This window comes from Condylostylus longicornis, unplaced genomic scaffold (genome assembly GCF_029603195.1).
Source record: "Condylostylus longicornis isolate FDR11 unplaced genomic scaffold, ASM2960319v2 ptg000048l, whole genome shotgun sequence".
In the NCBI taxonomy this organism is placed as follows: Eukaryota; Metazoa; Arthropoda; class Insecta; order Diptera; family Dolichopodidae; genus Condylostylus; species Condylostylus longicornis.
The window spans coordinates 6792800-6806764 of NW_026578017.1; positions in this window are offsets into that span (position 1 = coordinate 6792800).

Below are 13965 nucleotides of genomic sequence, written 5' to 3' on the forward strand. Positions count from 1 at the left end.
GTTAAACGTACCTATTGAGATATTCGGAAACGTTTGAATATGTAAGAAGATTTTGGTTCTTAGTCCAAACGTTCTATCCACATTTTTGTTCTCCAAATTAAACTTCGGAGAATAGGTGTTTTATTAATTATTTCTCTTACTGAGAAAATTATCATCGTAAAAAATTTTGAAATTGCAATTTATGTATAATATGTTAATTCGATTCCTAGTGGAAATAAATTACATTATTGTGACAGATGACAGTTGCAGTTAAAATAAAAACTGTTGATATTTCGTTGATATACTTTTTATTCAACGTGAGTGTTGAAACATTAAGCTCTTGGAATAAAAAATTAAGCTGCCTTAAAATAAAAAAAATTTAAATATTTTTAAGCGCAATTTTTTACAAAGGATTGCTTAATACTTACCCTCCCCCCCCACCCTTATTGACGTCAATTACAATCACCAAGAAGGGACAATTCTTTGTCCCTCCTTGGTGTGGAATTTAATTCATTTTTAATAAATTGAATGAGTAATTAATTTTTTGCTTAAAAACTCGCATAGGAAAAATTATTAAAAACATAAGAAAAAAATTTATCATTGTTCGAATCTCGTATTATGCACATTTGCATATTTTCATAATAAATATATATACGCATGTAATAATGTAAAAATAAACACCCACATTAAATTTTTAAATATAAAAGGAAAATGAAAATTATTGTGCGATATTAAAAATTTATAATATTAAATAATTCTTTTATCATTACAAATTTAAAACCAAATATTGTTTGTTATCTAATTTACATTATATTTGTAACTACATATGTATGTGCATAATGTACGCAATGCATACATTTACAGATACCATAATAATAATATTTCTGAAAATTAATTTAAGAGAAAAAAAAATTTGTTTGATAACACTTCTTTCATAACAATTCAATAAAAGTAATAATAGAATATAAAATAAATAAAAATGTTAACAACCGTGAAGAGAGTTACTTATACTTGCATAGTTTGTAATTTTAAAGTCAAAAATTTCATAAGAACCCACATATTTTTAATAAATGTGTGTGTATGTGCAATACACAAGCTACTGTGCGTTTTACAATATTGAAATTGTTTACAAAATTGTTGAATTTTGTTTTGTTGTTTTTTTTTTATTTTCGTTCAACTTTTCGTACTGTTATTGTAACTTTTATTTTTAAGGTGGTTGACGGCTAAATGTGTACGTACAATACGTACACTTGTACTTACATACTTACTTTTGTTAAATAACTACTGAATTACTTGTTGTAAAAATATAAATGAAATTTTTTTTTTGACTACTTCGGTTCTTTATAATATTTTTCTCCTTAAAATCTTAATATTACAATATTATGAGGTCATCTTAGAAAGCTGCCATAATACACTTGTGGTGGTTGGTTAATTTAATCATTATTTACGTTATGGTTTAGCGCACGCTCTTCAAAACATTCAGATAAAGAAAAAAAAATATTTTGCAATATATTTTATAACTTTTTGCTATAATAATTAAAATAAATAAAAATGAAAATATTAACTTTGAAGAATTCTACTTACAAAAGTACATACATACATGCTTATTTATTGTAGATATGGAAAATGTTGAAAAATATGATATTGAAAATTTAAATTTATGGAAAAAAACCTGAGAGGAAAAATGGTTGAAAAATTTTTACGAAAACTTTAAAAAATTTTATTTGTCTATTTTTTTTTTATCGAACACATTGTATTGCAATAAGGAAGGTACTGGGATGGCACAAAATTTCAAATATTGAGTTTACAAGGGAAGTGGATTCAAACGAAATGACCGTGGAGAAATTTAAATAGACTTTTTTACAATGTCTATCTGTTGGTCTAGTCAAACTGTGACCTTCACTCGTAGATCGCATATTTGGGTGAATCCACTTTAATGAAAACTTTTCAGTTTACTTTCTTGCGACTTAAAAGATGTGACAGATTAATCAACTTTTGTCTTTAGGGCTATAGATAGGGCTATACTCCAATTTTACTACGTTTTACGAAGTTTATACTACGGGCTAAATTTATCTTCTTGTGCATATATCGAGAAAAAATCAGGGCTCCGAAACTGAACTAACAGCCGATTTTATATTTCTTATCATATTACGGGACCTAACAGACGGAACTTGTTGAAATTGAATATTTGAGTTCAGATTGCTGCCGTAAGTAAGTGACGAGCTTTTCAGGAAAAACGAATGGCACAAAATGAAACTCTACTCAAAGCTAAATTCACATTTTTCTTGCGATCGGTTATGTGCTGATCACATCAAGTTGTTTTTTTCTTCAAATGTGATTTATCACCCATATAATAATAGAGTATAAAATCGAAGAAGAAGATTTCGTAATTCTTTTTTGAAGAATTGAAAATTTGAAATTTAAAAATTAACAATTTAAGTATTTCTAGAAGAAAAAATAAAAAAAAAAAAAATAACAAATTCCTCTTTATTATGAAAATTTTTTTGGATTTTGCAATTTCTTGTTGCCAGTGTGGTTGCATTGAAATTATTTTTTGATTTTCAATTGTATAGTAGGAATTTTTCCTTGTTGATAAAATGCATAGATTTATGTATACACAGAGTTAAAGATATTTTTTATAGTAAACAGATGTTATACATATAACATTATGTTTTATAAAAATATTTGTCTGTTAAATATTATGTCGGTAGGTGATAAATAAAGTGCTAACTATAAAAGTTATGAAAATGTCAAAGAAAAAATGAAAAAATTTAAATATCATTAAATGTAGGGCAATAAAAGCATTTGTAATAAAATTATTTTAGCCTATTTTAATGTTATAGTGAGTGCTAGATATACATACATAGGAGCATTTTTGTTATATCATAAGTTGTTAATTATTAATTTAATTTGGGGAACTTTTTGTAAATTTATTGAAATATTTGAATAACAAACATGTATGTATTCGTATATATATAAGTATGTACCTACTGGTTACTAATCTTATTTTGTGTCTATATTTTAAAATTATGAAATATTTAGCAACATACATAGTAAATTTGAATGCATTTCATTCGATTCATTAAACTTTTAATATAAAAAGGAAAAGACAAGTGAATTAATTTATTCTACAAGGGTTAGAAAGAAGAATTCAAATTACCAGATTATTAAATTACTGCAATTATGAATAAAATGCAATTATAGCGCATATACAGCGCATATACATTATATACATTTTATATACATTGAAATGCATTTACATTGAATTGAAATCTGTGCGATTTTCTTACGAATTCAGAATTCTAAGGTCAGTGTATATTTTACAATTATACATACATACATACATATGCATATTAATTGAGGGTATACGCAGTACTTCTATTATGCTTATCACACATTCTCTCTCCTATAAGTAAAATTTATTTCTTGTGAAGAGAGAAAATTTTAGCTTGTGAAGAGAGAAAACTTTAGCTAAGTCTTAGGTAATTAGAGTAACTACGAGCATAAATTACTTAAACTACTTGTTAGTAGTAGCTTATATGGTCGATAAATTGCTTAATCATTATAATAGTTCCGTGTACGTGCCATTTATTGCCAAAAATAATTCCGATGATATAAAAAATCCTAGATTTAGGCCCTTCAAAAAAAATTAAAATCAATTTAACAAAATATTTTTAAAAATTAAAAATGAAACGTAACAAAATTTCTTTTTGAAAGCATTCCAGAATTAGCAAAGAAGCCATTGTCATACATACGCTAATATAAACCATACCATGACTCTTAAAATATTGAAACCAAAGAAGAGCTTAAAGTTTTATTTGATTTTTTAAGTGGATTATAAAATCATTTGTTTATGAATTACGGTTTTTTTTCCATAATAATAAAATTCCAGATTGTATCTAATATGGAAAAAGGCATTTGTAGTAAGACGGAAAGTGTAAAAAATGAAAATTAATTCGCGTATCATGAAAAAAAAACAATTACACCCCTTCAATAATTTTATTTAATGTACTCGTCACCTAATATAAAAATTATTTTTTTTTTACTTAAGAGTCATGTTCTTTGATATTTTTTTAATTTCAACCTTCTATTAAATAAATTTCAAATTGATTACAATTGAAAACTGTAAAATAGGTGAAATTGGGTAAATAAAAAAAATGGCTTAAAAATCTAATGAAAATATTTTTTTTTTATTTGAAACTTGCAGATCACCGATTTTTTATGAATTAAAGTCAAAAAAACATGTGGTGCGCGATTTTACTTTCTTTAATTTTCATTCAAAATACCTAAATAATTTTTATGGTAGTCTTATAGCCTTATTTAAAAGTATAAAAATGTGGTAGAAAAATCTACAATAAAGGCAACGGGTGGCGCTCCTCTTTAAATAACACAAGAAAACAGACGAAAAATTCCATACTTCAAAGAAAAACACAGTAAAATTGTCAGACAGCAGTCTACTTAAATAAAATAAAATAAAAAAAAAGAAACAAAAGCCAATAAAAAATAATTTAACAAATCATAAAAAAAAGAAAAGTGGTTAAAAAAAAAAAAAAAAATTCTCACAACGCGGTTTAATTTATTCCGAATTTTTTCGTTAACCCTCTCTGTCTCTCTCGGTTTCCATACGTTTGCTTTACTTTAATATTTACAAAATTTTATTTATATTTTAATTTTTATTAAAATGTGAGTTAGTCAGGCAATGTAATTATTAGGGCAACCATTTTTATTTATTAAAAAAAAAGTATATTTTCTACACAATGCTATTTTAACTGTTAATATGAATTAGAAACTACTTGGATATGAATTGGGCTTTCGACGATGAAATCTTAAATGGAAAAGACATACCAACTCACACATACTTATGTTTTAAAATTGAAACTTTTGGGAAGTTGTTTTAATGTTCATTTAGTGCTTTTCATTCGTTATTCCCTTGTATTTCAGGTACAAAAAAGCAAAAACCAGGACCTCGGAACGTACATTCAAATAACCAACACAAAATAATAAATAAATTTGTGATAAAAGCAAAATGGGAGAATAACTTCATTAAGTTTCGAATTGTAGTCGTGTCAGTATTAAAAAACACAAACGAGAAAAAATAGAGTTGGCTAGAGTATAAATTTTATTTGACAGTGTAAATGTCCTGTTTTGACGACAAAATAGTCGCCAAAATGCCCTAGCTTACGATTTCGTTAAGTTTGAGCGTTACGATTTAAGGCTAAAACGAGCGGAGATTGAGTTCTTAAAAATTAGAAAGTTTTATTCTATTTGCAAAAATGTTTTTGAGAAATTTAAGAAAATATTGTTAGTCTCCTTTTACCAATGATTTTCAAGGAAGATGATAAACACCTCAGAAAGATGATCAAGACTTCAGGAAGATGATAAAGACTTTCTAAAGGAAGATGATAAAGACTTTCTAAATGTATTAATTTAACAATTCGTTAAATTTTATGGTTAAAATAGATGTCCCAGAATGTGTGATGCGAGGTGAAACAATTAATTATTTAGTATGGTATTTCATTTGATATAATGTAAAATTTTGACTCCTTCTCCTGTGTGTACGTGCTAAATAAGAAACATTTTCTTCCTTCATTAAATGTTGTGATGAAAGATATTTCTATTAAAGAGAATGTGATGTGAATATGTTTCTTATTACGCCAAATTAAGAAGTAAAATTGAATTACGAAAAATTTTCTAACTCTGCCACTGACTAACTAATTTTGTTCCATTATTAATTCTTATATTTCAAGTATAAGTCTTGCAGGTTTTTTCATATTTCACTTTTACTCGTACATGATATATACGCACAAGTACATGGTCTGAAAGAGTATAAGGAAATACTTTGTTTAGGAACACTGGCAACATTGAAATCTTCTCATTATGTATTATAACTGTAATGCCTAATCAAAGTGTGCAATTAAGTTACTCTTTATTATAAAAAAGGGGAAAAAGAGGAAAAATGAAAATCATATTTAAATTAACACGAAATTATCACGAAATGTTAACAATTTTCACACAGAATCAATCAATTATTTTATTAATTCGAGAGGTGGTTAAGGTACCTTAAATTTTCATTTTTTTAATATGGGTACATATGTATGTGTTATGATTGATAATGATGTAAAAATTATGACGAAGGTTATTGTGTGAAAAATTTCTATTAAAAAGGGAGAAACTATAATACAAAAAATGTGGTTACAATTTTAAGAAAAAAAAAATTAGGTATGTATAACGTAGGTTTGTAATTTTCGTTAAAAAAATGTTGCGTTAAATTGCGTTCAATTTAAGTTAATTGAAGATTTTCATTAACTACGGGTATGCGAAAATTGTGGAAAATTACAAAAGCTTAATTTATTTTGTAATTATTTTTATAAAATGCTTAAAATTTCATTATTTTGTGTAAAGAACTTTCACAATTTTAAAATATACAACATATTAAATAGAAATAGTAAAAACATTTTTAAAATATACGATAAAAGTATTTAAGATTTTCTTAATATGGCGCTTGTGTATGCATGCATGTACGCAGATGCTTTAGTTAATTATAAAAATTGGAAATAATTACTGTGAATAGCCGAAAGTTAACTTTTACTTTTATCTATTAAATTTTTGTAACTTTTATCAATCGTACTGCATGCAATATGGAAAGTTATACGATAAATAAGGAATTTATAATTTCGCATAAAGGGTTTTCAGCGGAAATGTTCGGGAATCATAATTATATATCAACTATTTTTAGCAAGCTATCTGTCTGTAAAATGTCAGATCTCGGGAACCAGAACTTTGCTACGTGATGATTTTAAAAATTTGATAATTTTTAAGAAAATACTAAAATGGTCAGTGAAGTCTTCTGAACTTTTATACAGCTTTGTTTAAAAAATAACCTACCTTTTTGAGAAAATCAACAACTAAACTTCTACTACACAACGAGTTTACTTTTTTGCGAATATAAGAAAAAAAAATTTTTGATAATATCAGGGTTCGGGAACCGAACTTTCACTAGGGGCCGATTTTATATTTTTTATTCCATCTATGGAATTGATTGACGAACAATTTAATATTTGAACTCCATTTTCCAACTGACAAAGCTTCGGAAAAGAAATGGCATCAAGTGAACGAAATGTAAAAGCTGCCATGTGGAATTGGAAGTTTAGATAGCTTTTTGTAAGGAAGAAACTTATACAATTCCTATAATTAACGAAAATTGGAGTAAAAGTTCACTCTGTGTTGACATATTTAAATTTTGTGATTTATTCTTTTACAATCTTGATAATTATTTTATGATTAAAATGAATCTCAAAGATTAAGTCTTTCGAGCATTTAAAATTTTTATACTAGTTCTACAAAATTTAAATAATTCTTGCACAAGAATAGACTAATAAAGCTTTTTATATCATTTTAATAACTTTTTTTCAAAAGTACAATGACTATGTCTGTATGTATGTGTATTCTCATGGATTTACTATAAGCTTATACCTAAACATAATAAATTTTATTAAAACTTTGGCTTCCATTCAAGTTTTTAGCATAATACAGACTTGATATTTTTATTTTTTATCAAATTACAATAAATTTGCTAAAAAACTAATAAAATTTTGTACAAAAATATTTTTTTTTTTCAAATGTAATTAGCAAGACCTTAAAAATTTCGGGTTAGTTTAGTTTTTTTTTAATTTAAGTATGTTTGTATGTATACATTATAATTAACATACATTTTTAAAACATACACGTACGAATCGTATATGCATGTATGTATATATGCAGTACATTATGTATACATTCAACAAAAAAAATACATTCGCTTGCATTCATTTTTGTCTTATTTTACCGTTATTAACCGTTACTTTATTGTTTTGGTAATGTTTGTTGCTATCTTTTAATTATAAGTTATCTTGTACAACTTTGGGATACTCTCAGCCAGTGTAAGCAGTGAAAACCACTACTATCCTCTTTGTTTCTATCAACACAAATCAGTCCTGAAGAAAACTAACTATGAATATGCTTTATGATTTTTACACATTTGTGCTTCTTTCTCTGTTTCGTACTAGTTGGTTGTTAATTTCAATAAATTCAAAGTGGAAATATAGCTCCCTAAAAAATGTCTTGAAAAATATTGAATTTGTTTATACTTTAGACCGCCATTTTTATAGGAACAGTGTTGATAAATTTTCTTCCAAATTTTATTTGCTGTTATTAAATTTATCTCGTAATCAATTAAAAAACTTTTAAAATTTTTAAAACTCCACTTTAACTAAATAAGTATGTAGAAAGTTGAAAACAATAATAATTTTTTCTGAGTGACTTTCCATTTTTCAAATCTCTAAGTAACTTCTCTCTTATTATAAAAAGTAATCAATTCCGCTAGACCAACATTGCTTCAATTTGGCAGCATTATAAATGAAGTGGCAAATCTGCTTTACTTTTCCCGTTATTATTAAAAATTCACATATGTAAGTATGCATTCAATTTAGTCACAGATACACGAAATATCAAAACGCAAATTTTTTTTGAAATTTTTTTATTTTGGTCTTATTTTGTTGTTGGTTTTATCTAAAAGTTTAAATGAAATAATTTTTTTTAATTGTGCAATTTTTTTTTTGTTTTGACCCACTAAATTGCACATAAATTTGTTTGTGTGTGTATGTGTGTATACCTATGTGTATCTAAAAATAAATTTAATAGCGAAACCTTGCACGAATTTTTTTTTCTTTCGTCTTTTCTAATTTTTCGAATTTTTGTCTTTTTCGCACATAATGAATAATTGAATTGCCGGTAAATGGAAGTTGAAAAAATTAAGAAAAAAAAAATGGTGTGGTTTTTTTTGTAGTTTGTTTTTTTCTTCTGAACTGCATTCAAATGGAATTCAAACTGGTTTTATGGGCAATCAAAAGTGAAGTAAAAAATAATAAAAACGAAAACGGTAACATTTTTTTTTCATTTAAATTGCATACAATCGCATTTTGCCTTTTGTTTTTTTTTTAAATTACCGTAATTATGTTGTATGTGCTGTTCTAGTTGGCCGTATATACCTACATACATACATTGTGTATTCGTATACAAAATAGATTCTGATTACAGAGGGGTGTTTTGGCCAGCTTCTCCATAAATGCAAAAATACTTACATATACACACATTTGCATAGATAAAATACTTGAACTGGTGCATTTAACAATTTTCATCAGTACCCAATTGAGATTTATTTTTTGTTTAGTTGAGCATTGTGATCAAAAACTTGAGGGTACTTGATGTTATAGCTAATTTTTTTCCAGTGTCTTGTTAACATTCAAAATTAATTTTTTTTTTCCATTTCTATAGTTTTGCTCTTACTTTTGAACAAAAGAAAATTAATTTTTAATTATAAAAAATTATTTTTGCTTCGCATCTTAAGATTTTTGAATAGTTAATAAAAGCGATTAAATTAGGCATGCAATTAAAAATTAGAAAATTTTTAGATTTCAAGTTACCAGTTATGATTTTTATTTAAATTTAAATCTTGTTTCGTTTGAGTTTTTTTTTTGTGTTTTTCAATTTTAGAATTTTTTTTCTGACTATTTTTAGAATTAATTTTTCTATGTTGTTTAATAATTTATTTAACTGAAATTAACTTGTTTCTTTAATTTCTCAATTACAATTTGAATAATATTGTAAATTAAATTAATTTTAAATCAATAAAGCAAGTTTAATGCCGTTAGGACGATTCCTAATAAGGCTTTGAAAATTATTTCTTTTTTATTTTTTTTTTCGACGGAACCAAGTGATGAAACCAAAAATTTTTGGATACGAGGAATGTGAATGCAACACGTATTTATAGCAAGAGTTCCAATGGGGGCTTAAAAAATCAATAATTGCCAACTATTTTAAATTCTACGAGTGAGAAAAGATGCTTCTTAATTTTTAATATAGTAAACGTATATTAGTATTTAAAGTATTGTGGTACTTACCGTTAAACAGAAATGTAAAACAATTTGAACTTTCATATTAAATAAAAAATTTTGTTAATAAATTTTGTTAATGTAATATCGAGAACGCTGAATAATGCTCTTATATATTTTCTTAATACCGATACACCCTAGTTTTTGCTGCGAAACTAATCGACATGTATGTCATAATATTTTAAAGAGCAATAAAGAGGTACACTGATATTGTTCTTTAAATACATAAAAAATAATTTGCCCAACCTTGTAGTAAGTACGAGTATAATGCACATACTTATGTACATATTCGTCTTATTGCAGTAGTGAGAAAAATGTTTGCACTTTTGCGTATTGTCGCCTTTTTCAAGAAGTATCGGTAAAAGTCAGCCCCTTAATGTTTAACCTATTCTAGATAAAGAGAAATTTTATTAGTACCTATTTGGAAAATTTTTACAAATGGTAAAGAATGCATTTTCGATTTTCCGCAATTCTGTCTAATTTTATAAATGGCGCTTCAACTAAGATTGTAGTAAAATTGCTAAAAAATAAAATGGACGTTTTGTTATCTATATTAACAAATTTACAAATTATGTTTTAATTATTAAATTTGTGTTTATAAGAAATTTTTTACTTTTATTACTAATTCTAATATTTTTTTTTCATGAAATTTATTTGACATATTTTGACATTTTATTCGTAAATTAAACTAGTTTACAGTTTTTTACTTCGGTTGTTGTTTTTTTTTAATTTTCAATTAACTAATTTCAAATTTAATTTATTAAAAAATTAAACCACCCATTGCGACTGAATATCACAGCTAATTTTAAGAAAATATTAAAGAAAATTAAATTGTTTGTTTTTATATAATTTGTATTTACATAATGTATATGTAGTTATGCGTATAATATTGGTGTGCGTTTTTAAATGTGTGAGGGGTAATTTAAATTAATTAAAATATGTTTCTCTTTTGGTGATTTTGTTTTTTATTTTCTCATTTTAATTAAATTATAAATTTTTAAAATGATTAAATTACTTTATAAAACATAATAAATTAATTTTTTTTCTTACACATTCTTATATACAAATGTATAATAGTGTGTTTATGTGTGTTTACTTATATGGATTTGTGCGTATTTATGGATTTTGGTTCTGGTTTCACCCATATTTGAATTTGAATTACAATCAATCAGAAATTGTATAGTCTTGTATTTAAATAATGTAATTGTAAGAGCAGTGGAAGTTACAATATTTTGCGAGTTTACTCTTTAAATTACAACTAAAATTTATTGTTTTTTTTTGTATTTAAAAAAAGTGTGATTTTTAAACTAAAAAAAACGTAAGCAAATTTTTTAATTTAAATTATTAAGCCTCTCACTGAAATCGATTTTGATTGATTAGTGTAATGTACTTTTTAGCACTTTTTCAAAAAAAATTGTGGAAAAAGTGCTTATTATTCTCTTTGTCCATCCGTCCGTTCGTCGGTCTATTTGTCCGTTCGTTTGTCTATTTGTAAGAACATTTGTTTTTGATTTGATCTCCTCTCAAGTTATCGCCTCTCGAAATTATCGCCTTATATTTCCGAAACTGTAAGCTTTTCCAAATTTCTAAAAACGCAGAACGCTTATGATAAATCAATCCATTTCTATTAAAAAATATGACTATTTTTCTTAACTCGCTTGCTTAACTGTCCAATTCAACCATCATGTTCATGCTTCTTTCAATTTTTTATTTTCTCTTATTCCAAATGTATATGCAGTCGTTTTATAATATATAATTTTGTATATCAACGAAACCAATTTAAATAATTTAGTAGATTCTTTTAAAAGCAGCTTTTTCACTTGTTGAAGGGAAAAGTGCTTCATTACAAAAGATTGGTTTAACTCAACTTTAGTAAATCTAATTTTACTTAAATATTGATTGCTGAATTTAGCATGGTGTATTCGAAGAGACAAATTTTATTCCACTATGTGGAACACTTCGGCCGAAATAAGTACCCGAATATTAGTTCGGATGTTTAGAATTTTTTCGTGTACTTATCAATTTTTTATCTACTGCTTCATTATCAATTTAGGAAATTAATTTAAAATAAGTTTTAAATTAAAATAGCTTTAAAATTTATTTGTACAAAATTTTGTTATTGTTTTTCATCACAGAACTTATTATCGAATTTTTTAAATAATTTAATAGAACAATATTGAAAAAAAAAATGAAAACATTTTGTATATTAAAAAATTCTTTTATATACCCGTAATTCTAGAATTTATGCTTAATAATTTTTGTATACTTATAAATATGCACATATACAGGTAATTTAGAATTTTTATACTGAAACCAGATCTACTTATAAAAAAAGTTTTGCTTCTTTGTCAGTACTCTTCTATATGTAGATATATGTACATGTTTTATACACATGTTTGTTATTCCATAAATTCTCCACCCCCTGAATTTTTTTTAAATAAATAAATTGAACTAATTTTATTTTATGGTGAATCTTTATTTTAAAAATTTTCAAAATGAAAAGAAAAAAAAAATTATTTAAAATAAAAAATCAATAAAACAAGTTCAAAATGGAACTAGTTTCAAAGAAAAGTTATTTTAGAATAGCAAAGAAAAAAATATACTGCTGGTCTGGTTAATTATAAGATATTCATGTGGTATTCATGCACAAAGAATGCGGATGTTATCGTCACTATATTTAATCTCTTATCTGATTTAGAAATTTGTACTTGTACGTACTTGAATTTTACGTAGAGATTTCTAAAATAAATGGGTAATTGATAATATTAAATTTTATGTTTAATATTATTAGTTTTATCGAGCTTTAAACATAAATTTAGTTTTAATTTTTGAACTTAGTCGGAGAAGTTTCGAATGTATGTCCTGTCAAACGTTAATAAAATGCTCCAGCGATCTAGGAAACGTGTTTGCATATTTAAGTTAGTTAAAATGAAAGTTTTTTAACAATGACAGCAATAAAAATGAGAGTAATTTTGTTATACTAGCAATAGCGAGAGCAAGAAAACGCTTCTCTTTAAGCCGAAAATTTAAATCATGCTCGTATTTCTGCCTCTCGCAAAAAGGAGTAATTTTAATCTTTAATATTCTGTAAATAGCTAATGACTATAGTGACTGAAAAACGAGTTTACATTGAATTGTTAGGCCTAAACTGGAATAATCATTAAGCAAGGTAGTATCTAAATTATTTTTGCTCAATATACAAAAAGGGTATCATAAACATTAAATCACATTCAAAATATTATAATAATGATTATTAGAAAAAAATTCTCTTATTGAATGAAATAAGAAAAACTATTCAGAAATATTAAAAAAAAAATACAGTCACTGATAATTTATTCTTCAAAGTAGAGAAGATTTTTGTTTTCATTTTCATTATTCTGTCAGAATAGAACGTCAAACCAATGTCATTTCTGTCATTATTTTAAGTGTCATACTAATTGATTAGATGAAACAGGGGAAGGAAAGTTTTAAGTAAAAATATTTTGTGCACTCATAAATTAGAATCAAATACAAACAAATATTTAAAGTCTTGTATTTTTATTTTAATAAGTTATGAAAATTCAATAACAAAATAAAATATTCTTTTTAGAATTAATTAAAAAAAAAAACAAAAAACGAAAGTAAAATGAACTATGATTTTAGTTTTGTGATCCAATTGATGCTGTAAAGGAAAAAATGAAGTTTACTACAAAATCATGAATTATTTGACATTTTGTTACTTTATGTTCAATTCGTGATGGAATTTATGTGACAGCTTAACAGTAGAACAAAAGAAAAAACTTTTGTTATTGTTGGTTTTTTTTTTTTTGTTAACCAATAACTTATGATATTTTGGTAATAAAGACATTATAATAAATAATGTTATACTGTTTGTATAATAGAAATTATAATAGATCTTGAATTAATTATATATGAATTTAAAGTTATTACAATTCTATGGAAATAGAGATGGTTTTGCTTTGCTTTATAAAAGAATGTCAATTAGTCTTATTAGCACAAAATAAAATTGAAATCAAAAATTATGTAAATATATCATGCCAAAACTATAATTATGTGG